At 35.5% G+C, this 14,952-nt stretch overlaps 1 protein-coding gene across 7 annotated transcripts in view; it reads right to left on the minus strand.

Moving 5' to 3' along the window:
• LOC124369891 (plasma membrane calcium-transporting ATPase 2) overlaps positions 1-14,613 on the minus strand; it is a 348,847-nt gene extending 334,234 nt beyond the window's left edge. For 6 of the 7 annotated variants that reach the window (XM_046828043.1, XM_046828035.1, XM_046828038.1 and 3 more), the window contains exon 1: positions 14,294-14,613. The gene's annotated coding sequence lies outside the window, so the exon portion shown is untranslated. The remainder of the gene's footprint in view (positions 1-14,293) is intronic. The other variant, XM_046828040.1, reaches the window with a different exon arrangement.
• Between the last annotated feature and the right edge of the window lie 339 nt (positions 14,614-14,952).

Consider the following 14,952-nt stretch of genomic DNA (forward strand, 5'->3'; position numbering starts at 1 on the left):
TTATATCTCGGTACAAAATGTTTTATATACTTGAAAAACATTATTTGAAATACCAATTTTATGTGTGACCTTTACGGTTGGGTATCACCGGGTTATCCACTAGTCGAACAGGGCCTGCTCTGATGCCCGAGAAACTTTTATACTGCCCTGCAATTAACCTATTTTAAATATGTATTTTATAATTAGTTGATTACGTGTCAATATAACTTACCAGTATACTATTTAAGTTGCATATAAGGTTTATCAGATTATTTATATCAAAATACCGCTATTTATCAAATACTGTTATACACTGCCTCGAAACCCACTGTAAATTAAAAAGTTTTAAATATATTTGATTTTTAATGAATTTAGTCGTTCATATAAACTAGTAGGTACAGTACGTTTAGTGGAGAACAATTCAACATGTACTTTAGATTCAGTCACCAACGCGAAACAGTGTTTTATACAATACCCATCCAATTCAATTAGGACTTCGTGTTGTCATTTTAGTGATTAGTAGTAACAGGACGATACTAACAGTTATATTCAATTCATTTACATATACCAAGTTACAATGTATTGTTATTGAAAACCAATACCAAATTGGGTTGTATAAGCGGAGCAAATACCTGCGTATTCTTTTGAACTTTAATACAGAAATTTGGGGAATTGAGTGCTTATCAGTTAAGTTAATCTCACAGTTAGGTTTTATCTGGTGGAGTCAGATAAGAGAATCATGGAAATATCAGTTAAGTTAATTTCACAGTTAGGTTTTATTTGGTGGAGTCAGATAAGAGAATCATGGAAATATCAGTTAAGTTAGTATCACAGTTAGGTTTTATCTGATAGAGTCAGATAAGAGAATCATGGAAATATCAGTCATCGAGTTGACACACATTTAGCTCTGTATGTATAGTTTAATATCAAATCTATGTACGATTAGGAAATGTCTAAAATATTCTTTGATAGCCATTTATGATGGGGTCGGATAAACGAATCTTGAAATATCAGTGAGGAAGTTAACACAATCTACATTCTACACATTTATCTCTCAGTATCTTATCTATCCATGGGTACTTTTGTTAGATATTCTCGTGGTATCCCGTGTATGATGTGGTAATGAGCCCCAAGACGAGCCTGGAGTACGGAATGTCTGAAGTGCCTGGAGCGGCTTGCCTTGTTATATGGAACTGGAGGTCTCTCCTGAAAGTGATCTTTGAAGCGTAAACATTTCATCAACTGCTTGAATCAAAATACGTTCTTTGAAAATAATTGCCAATAAGGGAAAGTGATTCCGTTTACTTGCATGGCTTTGAATGGACTTTCCTTATCAGTAATTACACCTAATTAGTTTGCCAAGATAACAAGCAGTAAATTGGGTATGATATTCAATTACGGTGGTTGTAAAAGAACCCCATGTTAATGCTTACATGTACATACTTATTATTTCAGTTTTCATGTGGAAGGATGAACATTGTGAATTATTATTTCCTATAGTTTCAGATATATTTGCATAAACATGTATGGAACGTCTATTTACTTAATAAATTGTAATCATTACAATTATTTCAGTGATTCGCCGTCTGAAACTTTAAATAACTCCAACTTCATACAATGTTATTCCATTATGAGGCTATTGGTTTGCCCCATGACGTGCAAATTGAAACAAAATAAAACTTGCTAAATCAGTGCATGTTTTATGTATCATTACCGTTATTGAAAAATTAAATTAAAAATTCATTTTGATCAATGATATTGACAGCCATATTGAAACAGGGAACACGGCAAAAATAGAATAAAATTTTAAAACAATATCCAATGCATACTATTATATTATATTTCTTATGGATAAATATAATTGGATTAGTGTGATGTATCGAAGTAGCTGTGGATAGTACTCTTATTCCAACTACTTTAGATTTTGAATGATGTTATTTACATGTTATTAAATTCATGTGGATTAATTTTATTTAGTGTTTTCAGTTTGACGAGCTTTAGCAGCATGAACAAACGAGCGTATCGTGAGGCATGCGTCTTGTGCATGAATAAAGAAAGCCTGACCACTGGCGCACATGGCATACATCTATCGTTATGCGGTCATAGGTTACTGACCTACCGCACCGTTCACGCTGCATCTTGCCGCCTCAGTCGTTGTTGCTTAGGAAGGCCGGATTCCGCATTGTCCATCGTTTCTGACCAAACTAAGGTCCAGTCCATTAATCTATTACAGGAACTTTTACCACTGGGTGAAATTATCCGATTAATATATACCTATTCAGATACATTTCAAAATATATTAAAAAATCATATGATTATACAGGGTGTTTACTTAAGGTGTTCCAATATTGTGGTATTTTTTTCTAGACGTGAGAATGAGCAGAAACTTCATATGGATGTGTGTCCTAAAATTTTTAGTTTTCCGTCTATCTGTCTATATGTGATTTTTACCCAAAAAATTATATCTTTTACACCAGTAAAGATAAATTTATGAAACTTTGCAGTTGTCTTGACCTTTTGTATGGCCATTTGAGAAAGAAATATGAACAAAAATTTCATATTCCCTGAGTATGTAATGTTGTAAAACATGGTATTATGTTTGGTAGTACTAATCAGTTGTTTTTATTCGATTTTGATGAAACAACCACTGTTAGATTTAGAATAAAGTTTACAACATTTTATTATTCTCGTAAAATCTTCATACAGGGTATCGATTTTGCGGAATTTAACATAAAAATTTATGATTGGTCGCCATTTTGAATCGGGTAAAGATAATGTGTTCATATTCTTTTCTCAAATGGGTATACAAAAGGTTAACTGCAAAGTTGCATAACTTTATCTTTACGCGTAAAAAATATATAAATTTTTTGGTAAAAATAACATACAGATAGATGGACGGAAAACTAAATGTTTTAGGACATACCTCCATATGAAGTTTTTTTGCTCATTTTCATGTCTAGAACAAAATACTACAATATTGGAACACCTTTATTAAACACCCTGTATATTAACTAGTTCAAGGTGTTAAAGGTAAGTACGAGATTCATCTTTGTATATGTTCAGGCGATGTGTAACATATTATATTTTAAAATGCCCTAAACGTCTGTAGTTTAGAGTTTAAAAGTTTTAAGATTGCACTGAAGCTGTGTCAAATCGCTAATATTTTTTAAATATCACAAATTCCAAAACTATACAGAGTTACTCCCTGGACAAAGGTATACCACGTTATTGCTCAGGTCAAGACAAACATATTTCACCATAAGAACATGGGTCACCGATGCTGTTTCCCATCTGTCTGTCTGTATGTGTTTTATAAAAGCAATTAATATCTTTAAAAGTAATTAATTAAATTATACCAAATTTGGCTGAAATTTTTATGACAACAAGGCTAGTTACTGAAGAATATCATGAAATTATTTTTAGGGTTTTCAAAATGGAGGCATTAAAACTTTTTAAAACAAAAATAACAGTTTTTAGGGGATGTTATCACAAATGTAATGACGCCAAAATTATTTAATCGAATAATAAATAACTGATTTAGTGCAGATTTACTGTGACAAGACATGGCCCACATTGAGAGCTGCCGTTTATTCAGTTTTTGTATTGTTAGCTATTCGCTGAGGAGACCCGTGTTCACATTGATAAATATGTTTGTTTTGACCTGAGCAATAGCGTGGTATACCTTTGTCCACAGAATTACTGGACACTCTGTATAAATACTTCAACTACATAAATACATGGAAGTGTTAAAATTGTATGACTTATGAGTCATTTATAGGCCTCGTGGAGATATAAACTGCTAACTGTTTTAACCTTGTCGCCTTTTCCTGTTCCATCCTAAAAACTTAGCCATATCACATACTTAAAACTATAGACAAAATACATGTTCTCTCACTCTCTCTAGCTCAGACATCAGCAGTTATACAAAATAACTCCGCCAGTTGGGAATTCCGAGATTTTTCTCACCGAAACTGTTATTTATTCATATTGTTGGCATCTACTGAATTACTAAAGCCACATCGAGCCAACAACTGTATTTATTTTATACGGTTTATACATTGTAAAATTATAAAAAGCCCAGGTGGTCTTTGCAGCTTTCATTAAATGCATGTTTGTTGTTTAAAAGGTACTAGATTTACTTTATGTTTACATAAAGTTTAAATGTACACAATAAGACCTTCTTTAATTTTTTACTTCAACGATATTTACGTCAACGGCGTATTATGAATAAAATGAAAGGTTTTGTTGTAGATTAGCAAACGGATTAATAAATGTACTATGTTACACAATAGTAATAATATGGTGATAAAAAACCACTCCCTTTCATTTTTACCATATTTTCATCTAAAACAAAAGCATATGGCTGTTTACGTCAGTGAAAAATTATTTTTTTGGTTTAAAATATTTCAGAGGATATTCCCCAAATAATTTACCATACCTTATGTATAGTAAAACAACATCGGAAAGGAAAAATAAAACATACAATACTTAATACAGGAAAAATATTTTTGGACAAAAAATACACTTTTTTGCTATTTTTTACATATTGAGAGTCTTTTCACATTCGTAAAAAGACAACTCACCAGTCAAAACTTTCCAGCTTTGCAAGATACTAAAACAGATAATACAAAGGAAAACCCCAGGCTATCTGCTATCCGCAATAAGGGCATAAAAATCGTGTTCATGTATCTTTCAGGAACTGAGAGTTATTCTGGGGCCCCTGGTTCTACTCCAAATAACGGAAAGTAGAATGATTTTGGGAAACATACGTGCAACCATTTACAGGTCTATCTCATCACCAATCTGTAATAGGTTCGTTGAACCCCTTTTACAGTGGTTTAACACAAATTACAGTGTTCCGATCAAGGTATCGTACTTCACGAAGGAATGAAGTAATCAGTAGACAATCGCCTGTAGACTACCGCCTGTAGTCTGTCGCCTGTAGACTATCGCCTGTAGACTACCGCCTGTAGAATACCGCCTGTAGAATATCACCTGTAGACTACCGCCTGTAGTCTATCGCCTGTAGACTATCGCCTGTAGAATACCGCCTGTAGACTACCGCCTGTAGAATACCGCCTGTAGAATATCACCTGTAGACTATCGCCTGTAGACTACCGCCTGTAGTCTATCGCCTGTAGAATACCGCCTGTAGAATATCGCCTGTAGACTATCGCCTGTAGACTACCGCCTGTAGACTATCGCCTGTAGACTACCGCCTGTAGACTACCGCCTGTAGACTATCGCCTGTAGACTATCGCCTGTAGACTATCGCCTGTAGTCTATCGCCTGTAGACTACCGCCTGTACAATACCGCCTGTAGAATATCACCTGTAGACTATCGCCTGTATACTATCGCCTGTAGACTATCGCCTGTTGTCCAGTATTATCGGGGGGGTACGTGTGTGCGAGTACAGCTCGGCACTGTGGAGAAACAATAGGCCAATCAAGGCGTGCTGTGTCAACGTTTCTCATTATTCCCATTTGTTTGACACCGTCACAATTAGGAGGATAAGCAAGGTCACTCGAGGTCATTTCACTACTGAGGGTATAGGAACATTATCGATAGGTCTGCAGCCACACGTATCCTACTGGAGGAGGTGGTGTCGACTGACAGTATACAGAGTGTATACTTAATAAGGTAAACTGCGAGAAAATACGTCAAAATAAAATGTCCTACCTTATTTGATCCAAAAAATAATAAATACAAAAACGTAATAATAATAATAGTTTTCTATTGTTTAATAATCGAAAATTGGCAATTGCATTCATATTGCAATGAATTAAAACTCAATAATTGGTTTCACCGTGTGATATTAACAATAAATAAAAGAAAAATTGATTCGGCTCATAACGCCAGACATTTAAAAAGTTCTATACTACTTTTTATAAATCAAATACGTAACAAAATAAAATACACGAAAACCCCTGTATAAAGGAACTATTCCGATGCCTTATTTGTCTGCATAAGGTTGAATACCGATAAGAAATTTGTGTGTATTGGTGAAAAAATTAAAAATCTTTCGTAGATTAATTTGAGTGAGTTACACAATAGTGTCTTTGCAGTTCGTATTCATTTACTTCCAAATACAAATCAATTGAATCAATGAACGGAAACAAAAGTTCTAAAAGTCTGAAATTTAAAGTTGTAAGAAACATATTTTGAATTTTTGCAAGAAGGAGATGTACTAAGATTATTAATTGGTACAAAGTTATACAGTTACACATTTTGAAATAAAAATCTCTATAATATAAATTTGAAGAGAGGTCGTACGGATACATTATATATTAGAACCCTTTCATTTATAGCCACAATTACTCTCTGAAGTTTTTTTATCAAATTCACTAATTGGGATTTTAACTATGAAATTACCCAATCATGTTAATCGAACAATAAGAAAACATTTAAATTTTTTTATCGCCTTTCAGAGTATGCAACGTCAAATACGTAGCATTAAATGTCTCTAAAAGTGATGGATTCTGGCCATTGCAATAAATTATTAAAGAGAAAATTCTTAAAAGATTTATACAATATAATAATATTGTATCAAGTTATAAAACTTCTTTCAGTTGAAGTGTTGAGTTATCTCGTTTAACGACAATACTTTACCTTGAATATGATGTTAGGTTTATTTGTTTTGTTACGTGTTTCGGTAAAAAAATAATTGTGCAAATAACTTTTCAGTTTACTTCGAATATCTGTTGTGTATATAAAATAATATGTTAACCGAAAACTAGAAAAAATTTTAAGTAATATAAAGTCTATGTTTCTATAAATTCTTTTCAAAGGTATAACTTTAAGCTACTTTCAATGCTTTTTTTGTTTTACATATTAGTGAGTCTAGCTGAAATTCCTTTCAAAAATAGTATATACTATGTCATTCAAAGTAAAGTAAATATGTCATTTTACCAGGCGAAATTAAACAGGGGACCAACGGCTTAAAGGTGACTCGAACCACCACAAATGGCCGGGCAGGCGGACTGCTTGCAAGGACAGGATCGCTCAGCGGTCATCCATCCAAGCAACAGCCATGCTTGACGTTGCTTGTTCCCGTTACCTTGTGATAACCGTTGTACCCACTACACTACGTCATTGGCATAATATAAGAACATGTTATAGTGCGGAAACGTAATTTAAAAAATCGATTAAGCTGTGAGGGCTTTTAAGCAACAGTAGAATGCAAGTAACTTGATTGAAAACCAATTCCAATGATAGCAACATTCCAAACCAATCGTTACGCAATAATACTGATACAACTATTACATTTCATCCTTTCATAACACAAAATATTTTAATATTGGTACAGTTATTACTTGCAAATATTGCATGCAGTGTACGATGCATTATATCGACAGAGTACATTGGAATGTCCTTTTATTTATTGTTGGAATAGGGAATGTTATAACAAGAGATAACTCAGCGTATTGCTATTGACTCCTATCTCACGCCACATTCTTTGAAATAGGAAGAATGAGTAAATATCATTCTTATTCGTTCATATGAAATTCTTAATATGATTTAACCCCACCGTTATCACAAAATTAGCTATGTCATTTAAACATTGTAATTGCACTTACAGAACAATTTAAGTTTCCTATATCAACTTTTATTATCAGCTTTTATCATAGGACTTCCATTGGCCGAACAAAAAGAGACATTAAAAAAATATTTAAAGAACACGAAAGGTACGATAAAGACGGAGAAAGTAAAAATAAGCTATTGCCAAACATGAATCATACCTTTAAAATTGTCACATTATTAAAATCAGTCTACAAACAAGAACTCGACGCTTATGAAACATTATTTATAAAAGAACACGAAGAGAAAATAGTTAGCAATGATTTTTGACAGATTCAAAACTCACCCTTCCTTTAACATATAACTAAATTCTTTTTGGCTCAAAACTTTTATGCATACATTAATATTATACTTTTAATTATATAAAAAGATTAAAGATTATTGGAAAATTATGTGTGTGTGTTTTTTTTGGAGAAAAAAGTTTGTTTTCCAATAAGAAGACCTCCTCCTTCAATGAAATTAGTAGCCTAATGGTATCTCCCACATATCGCTGTACTACTATGACAATGACAATGATTAGCAGCTTGATTTCCACTCATACTTAAACATTTTTACCTAAGTATTGCAGCTTCTTCCTGAGGATAAAAGACGCTTCTGGAATAAAAGAGCAGTTATGTTAGGCTTAGGTTAATGTGCCACGGTTTAGTTTTATAAGTCAACCCATTATGCAAGAGTAATTAACCTTCGGTGTGTTGAAACAGCTGGCAGTAAAGAAATATACATATCTATTACAACCTGCACCAAGAGCTAAAATCTGTTCAGCAGTGCTTACAACTGTTTAGTAACGTGGGTTTTCATTGTAAAATAATACATTTCTGGAGCAATAATTTCGAGGTTGATCATAACGTCATACGGTGGGTTGTATACGTTAATATTGTCACCCCCATCACACACTTAGAGGGCTATACATTAATGGTGTGAATGGGGAGACGAGGAAATAGCGCCTCCCAGTAACAAGCTAGCCAATTGTTCGCAAATGTGACATCAGGCGCTCAGGATTCCCTCCAAAAATAAATTTCGCCCTGGCCTATAATAGTAGTTTGCCAGAAACCAACAACAGCCAGCGCGAGCCCCGTCGCTACTCAGTAGTGTTCTACTACAGAAACTCCAAAACCTCCTACATAACTACTCGCACTGCTCTTAGCCACATTATCATTTACATTCAAGTCCAATTATAAATCTCTGTATGGAAGTGTATAAAACAATGAAATAATAGGCTCTTCTAGTTTACTTATATAACCAATAGTTCAGTGTCGTAAAGATGTAAAACACGACTATTAACACCATTTTACTACATTGCAGGTGACATAAAACAGGTTTCATGATACACTGGCTTTCCTATCATTAAAATATTTCCATTTACAATTCCATGGAAATTGTATGAATAATGACCGTTGAGATACGTTTTCATGAAGTGATAGCACCCATCAAGTTTACCACACGAATAAAATTAATTGATGAATCAACATTTGTAAAGACAATAAAAAGACTACTAAATAAAAAGATGCTACATACATGCTACTGTTATTTTGCTTAGGACTACTAATTATAATTTTTTATAAGTACAAAATATTTTTGTACCTAATTTACACTAAATTTAACTGACTAAATTTCACGCTTAGCATTAACTGACCGACAAGTTCCTACCAACTGTAGAATATTTAATACGGAAATTCCTACGTCCAATTGGTGAATAGTCATCTTGTATTCATATGTAAATGTACAGTATCTATCTTATTTTTCAGTTGGCCATTTCAAGTATCAATCTTTTCTTGTAGGAAAAATCCGTGTATATTTCTGTTTACAGTTTCTGATTTGCTTTACGAATCTACAGCTATCAGTTCAATAAAATATAAACATTTCAAGAACGTCCATATACATATATGAATTTATAATTTTTTGTAGGTTTCCTTACCATTACAAGAACTAGACATAAAATTATAAAAATTGTCGTCTATGCTTTCTTGTGGGTTATTACAAAACCAACCTAAATCAAAATCTAACCTCAAACCGCTAACAAACACGCAATTTTAGGTTATTACCGCTCGGGTTAATAACAATGGAACTCCTATAATGAAACATATAGCCTAAAATTTTTTAAATAATCAAGTACTAAAATACTCCAAAATATATTAATATTGTTAAAAAAAGTTAATTCCTCGCATTCATTAGCCAAAATGTCTTTTATATTTAATTTAACCAATTGGAACTGGATGAAAACCTATCGCAAAAATTAATACAACTAAAGTGTTGATTTTGAATAACGCTTTGAATTTATGAGGAGTGAGATGAATTTACAAAAAAACCTGTGAAGATTCATTAAAACAAGGATAACTTGGTATTTCACTTGGAGACCTCTGTAAATTTAGGTTATTTCTACACAATACAAAAGCATAGCTCTATACTGACACCGAATTTAGAACCAGATAATGTTTATTTCAATTTCTTAAAAGAATCATCATTGTGTGTGCTTGGTCAAGTTCTGAGTATGAAAAGGTTAAAAAGAAATACTATTCCGACACCTGGAATCATATAAATACGTAAACAAATTTAACTCTAGAGCAGTTGAAAACTGTTCGCATTAGGTTTAAGTTTTTCTTTTTACAGTTTTAAATCTATTTAGCGGAAATATTGCCCAAGAAAACAGATAAGATCTACTTCAATTAGCTTAAAGCGATCTGCAAATAGACACTAACAGATAAAGTACACGTCATCGTTAAACACTTCCTAATGGTCCTAATTGGTCATTATCTATTTCTGAACTTTTACTTCTTTAAGATAGATTTCTCTAGAATGTACTTAACTACTGCTAAACGTGGCCTGTTGTGTTCATTTCCCTTTTTACCTTCATATCCATGTTGCAGTATACGAATATAATTTATTAACTTATTTACTTGTAAAATCTGTAAATTTTCAAATTCTAGAATGCCCTCGCCAGGAATTGAGGATGAGGACCTTCAGACTTAGGATTAATATTTTTTTGGATTGTCCACTTATTCAATCTACCTACCCACAGATTATGGAGTTGAAATTTTAAGATGTTTGAGTTAAAATGGTCTACAGCCATTATCAGTTAGTTTTTAAAAGAGAGTTGTAGCTACCAGGATTGTTTTAATAATATGCTTAATTGTAAATAAACAAAATAGAAAATACGCATATTGTATCACAATTGTCATCGATCTAACCTAACCATTCAAACTCTAACAATATCACACTCAGACACACGTGGACTCCATATACACACGTTTATATAGTTACATGTCCGCCTCTCAATTTTTGTAATGAATCAACGAGTGTGCTAGTTTTATTAACTATCCCAGCGATACATATAATCTCGCCAACTGACTAAAATGCTTTTCACACCAGTAGGGTTTTCAACTTAGTTTTAATTTTTACCCCAATTAATTCTTAAATAATGTCTGGGACACTGTGGATTAATCTGAGACCAACTTAAGAAGGAAAATGTGTGGATGCTGCTCTGCCATTTCCGACAACTAGGAGTTCTTAATCACTCTGTTCCTTTCCAGGATAAGTTAGAAAGGTTTTATTAATGTACCTGCAATATGAGGAACTTTTAATGTCTCTTTTCCTTAAATAAGGCAATGTAGTCGTTCCACTCTCATCCCTGTTTGTGTATTAGATTACTGGGACACGGTGAAGAACATATTATAATATTAAAATATAGAGGATTATACATTATACCCCAAATAGTCCTTTGTATTCAATTGGTGGGGTACGTTTAATTGAAAGTGAAAAGTGTCGAAAGCAAATAAAATCAAAGTTGTACATCAACACCACTACAATATCATTCATCATATTAGGGCTGGATATATTGGCACGCACATATATTAACATGTATGTCTACGCAGCATAGATTGAAGATTTTGCTATACCCAAATTATGTTTTTAGGCTCTACAATAGCAGTATATACACCGAGCAGGTCGACGATGAAGAAACATCAATTTGCAGGTCGACGAGTTAGAATTTATGAGGTAATTTACAGCTTTGTACACAGTTAACGTACATACATGACGCAACCTTTACGACGTCTAATCTAAATTTTGTTATCTTAGGTGAATTCAAGTCGGGTTATGAAATACAGCCTGGTGACAAGAGAGCACAAATATAATAACACTTTTTAACTTGAGGTAGTCTGGAAATCAAAACCGTATTTTTTCCTTTTGTTGTCGTTTGAACATAATTAATGCACCATCACCCTATAGTCACTATGTTATATTTCAATTTGTATTACAATTTCTTTTGGTATAACTGAGTGTAATACTTTGCTGCAGAGTACCGTACACGCAACATATTGGGGCAGCCCCTCGCGGAAATGCAATGTGGAAAATTGTTCATATTGAATTGTTTTGCAGTGCGTGAACTCAATAAACACCAAGATTTTCTCACAAACTTAAATAAAATTAAACATTAAAGGGTTAAAGCCCTTCTTGAAGTACGTCTTTGAAACGGCATATACTTTGTGAATACTAAGTAAAATACTGTAATTGGCACAAAAACATGGCTCAAGAAGTCATTTCGATTATACAAACGTAGAAAGTGCATTTCAGGTTGAATTCTTGAAATTCACCAATCTTACATCTTTTGTATAAGTTTCAAACCAGCTAACAAACGTTTATCGAGGCATGGGCCGTTTAGTTTGGCGCCAAAATGCTAGAAATAAAATTCACAAATTCACGGTAAAATAAAGTTTTTTACAAATTTGTATAGCAACATCGACACAACGCATAGCGCCATGCAGCTGTGCATCCATTTTCCATTAACGGTCTAATTTTTCGATATTTACTCTAACAATTCGTTTATTTAGGTAATCAATATTTAGTAATAAAGAACATATTCGGTTGTCAGAATCACTGTGACCAGGAAATTGTTATGGATATTGTTTATTGTTATGGATAAGGTGGTGTTCGCTTCCTATTCGTTCCAAAAATTGATAAAAATAAAATAATAACATGTCTTCGTACATACATATTTTCCGACATCGGAACTTACCACTAGCAATAAAATTGGTTGTAAACAGCTTATACTCTTCATTGAAATTTAAAATGATAGCAATAAAGGTCCTGAAGATAAGTAAAATAACTTCAAAGTGACAAGGATAAACTAATGATATTCCACTTAAAAGTACTAGTCACCTCTGCTAATAAATGTTCATAGAGGGACTGGCCAGTTACTGCTAGTGAAAATAAATATAAATAATAACATTAATTCTATTTTTCTGTTGCGACAAATATGCAAGTAAATCGTACTAGTGAAGACTGAAATGGAAGGCGACAACACACCGTTATCGTGAAAAAAATCATGAAAGAATAATATAATGGTAAATACAAGTGACACGTACGAGTTCAGATTTATGGAATTGTACACGCACAGCTACGTCTGATGGGTAACACAGGGTGAGGGTTCGTGCGAATTGTATCGTCCGACTACCTCACAGTCACCAATGATACAAATTACTTCCGTATCAAGCATGTATATATAAAGTGTTATATTCTATTTTCTATTCTAGAAATGACATAGCTATACAAGTTACACAATGAGTATTTAAAAGTTTTGAGCTAAAAGCCCTGCTGGGAAAATCGCTTTAACCTATCGATGCTGGGAACTTTGCACATTGGAAGTTCTCCGGTGACTTATAACCTTCCTGAACCACCGTCCCAATTCACGGCAACGATCAATGACGGGCCCCGCGATCTGTGTACCTGTAGCGGACTCGATTCAAATATTATTCTCGCTCAAATTTGACTTAAACCGATCTCGTATTCGGAAAAAAATGAGGGAGAGGATTAGGTGAACTGCGAGAGCGAGTAGGCAGAGCTCGGCGGGCGGCCATCTTGGAATGGCAATTCCTGAAAGTCAGCCAGACAGGAGTCCAGGTCAAGAGTTAAACTAGCAGTGACAGGAGTCTACTGCAGATGACATCAGCGGAGTCTGCAGGCGAGAGGTCTGTGGCAGTGACAGTGTATAGCAGGGTAGAATAGTGCTACCCCGGCCCCGTCTATAGCACGGTCGCCGGAATTACGTTCGGGCCAGAAATAATCCGCTGAGCTCGCCCCCCATAACACATCATCGGCAGCACAATGCTCGATCCTCGACTTCCAGCACCGGCCACCTCGGAGAACGAGCTCCTCGGTGAAGACCACGGAAACCGTGACTTCGATCTCGGCCGGCCCGCCACGTCGCGGGATCCGGCCTACGCCGGTTCATTACAAAAATAGAACCGAATCCGTATTACATAACAATAGGTACAGTATCAAACTATTCCTAGACGACATCTATTCGGTACTGGGCGTTAGGCGCACTCTCGACTCACTCTCACGGTAAAAGGCGACATCTGTAAACCCACAGGAAGACATCCGTGCTGTCATCCGTAACTCCGCTTTTGAAAACATTAAAATCCCAACTCGACATTCACAGAAAGATCCCAGGAGATTCAAAATGTGTAGAGTGAGGGCCAATCGATACCGTAGTAGAGCGTGAGAAGAAAGATCACGAGTTCGGTTAATGCAATTACCTACGCCCCCTCAGGTGTAGAGGCCGCCCTACGCGTACACTGTAGAGCGATGGGACGTGGTCCAGTAGGACGTAAAATCGACGGAGTAATGTGCGTGAACGCACAGTTGTGAGGAAAATCGAGCGGAGCGAGCTCCCATCGATCATTTCTGAAAATTTCGACATCGTCTGCTTCACAATCACTGTTTCTACTTGTTACTTACCAGTCGGTCTCGTACGAAGCACTAGCCTTTCTTGTAGGTCACGCCGACTGGAGGCTCATTTCAAAAAACGAGTCTTATAAAAACTAAAGATCGCGGAAGACGGATCGATAAACGCTTTGCCTCACACTGTCCCTCGCATAAAAAACGAACAGAACTAATAATAGCACAGTAGCACACAACACAAACACGCACACAGTTACACAAAAAAGGAGTGTTCTGACGACACACTGCCTGTAACCAGTGTGTGTACAAGCGTTCTAGCCTCACTGGCGGGGCGAGTGAGTGGCTTGCGAGTAGCGACCGCTGCAGGGAACGCCTGCGTACCTACGTCAGAGGTAACGCCGACCGCACGATCTAGCGGCCCGAGAGGGTACTCGGAGTGGGAGGCGAGGCGCGCGCCTGTGTCGGTACCCTCGGCCGCGTCGGTATCCCGCGCCGCTCGATACCGGGCTCGCCTTGCTGCTCTTCTGGTTCTGCCCGCCTTCCACCATTCGGGTCAAGGCGACACATACACATACATATACACATCACCATCGCACACTGCACAGACCTATCGACCTCAGGGGTTGTCACCACGGGGTCGGCGCGTCGCGGACCCATCGGTCGCCTCCGAGTAAAAAACTATCCTTAAACTATAGGAATCTGGATATTGTTTGGGG

This window comes from Homalodisca vitripennis, chromosome X, assembly GCF_021130785.1.
Source record: "Homalodisca vitripennis isolate AUS2020 chromosome X, UT_GWSS_2.1, whole genome shotgun sequence".
Classification (NCBI taxonomy): Eukaryota; Metazoa; Arthropoda; class Insecta; order Hemiptera; family Cicadellidae; genus Homalodisca; species Homalodisca vitripennis.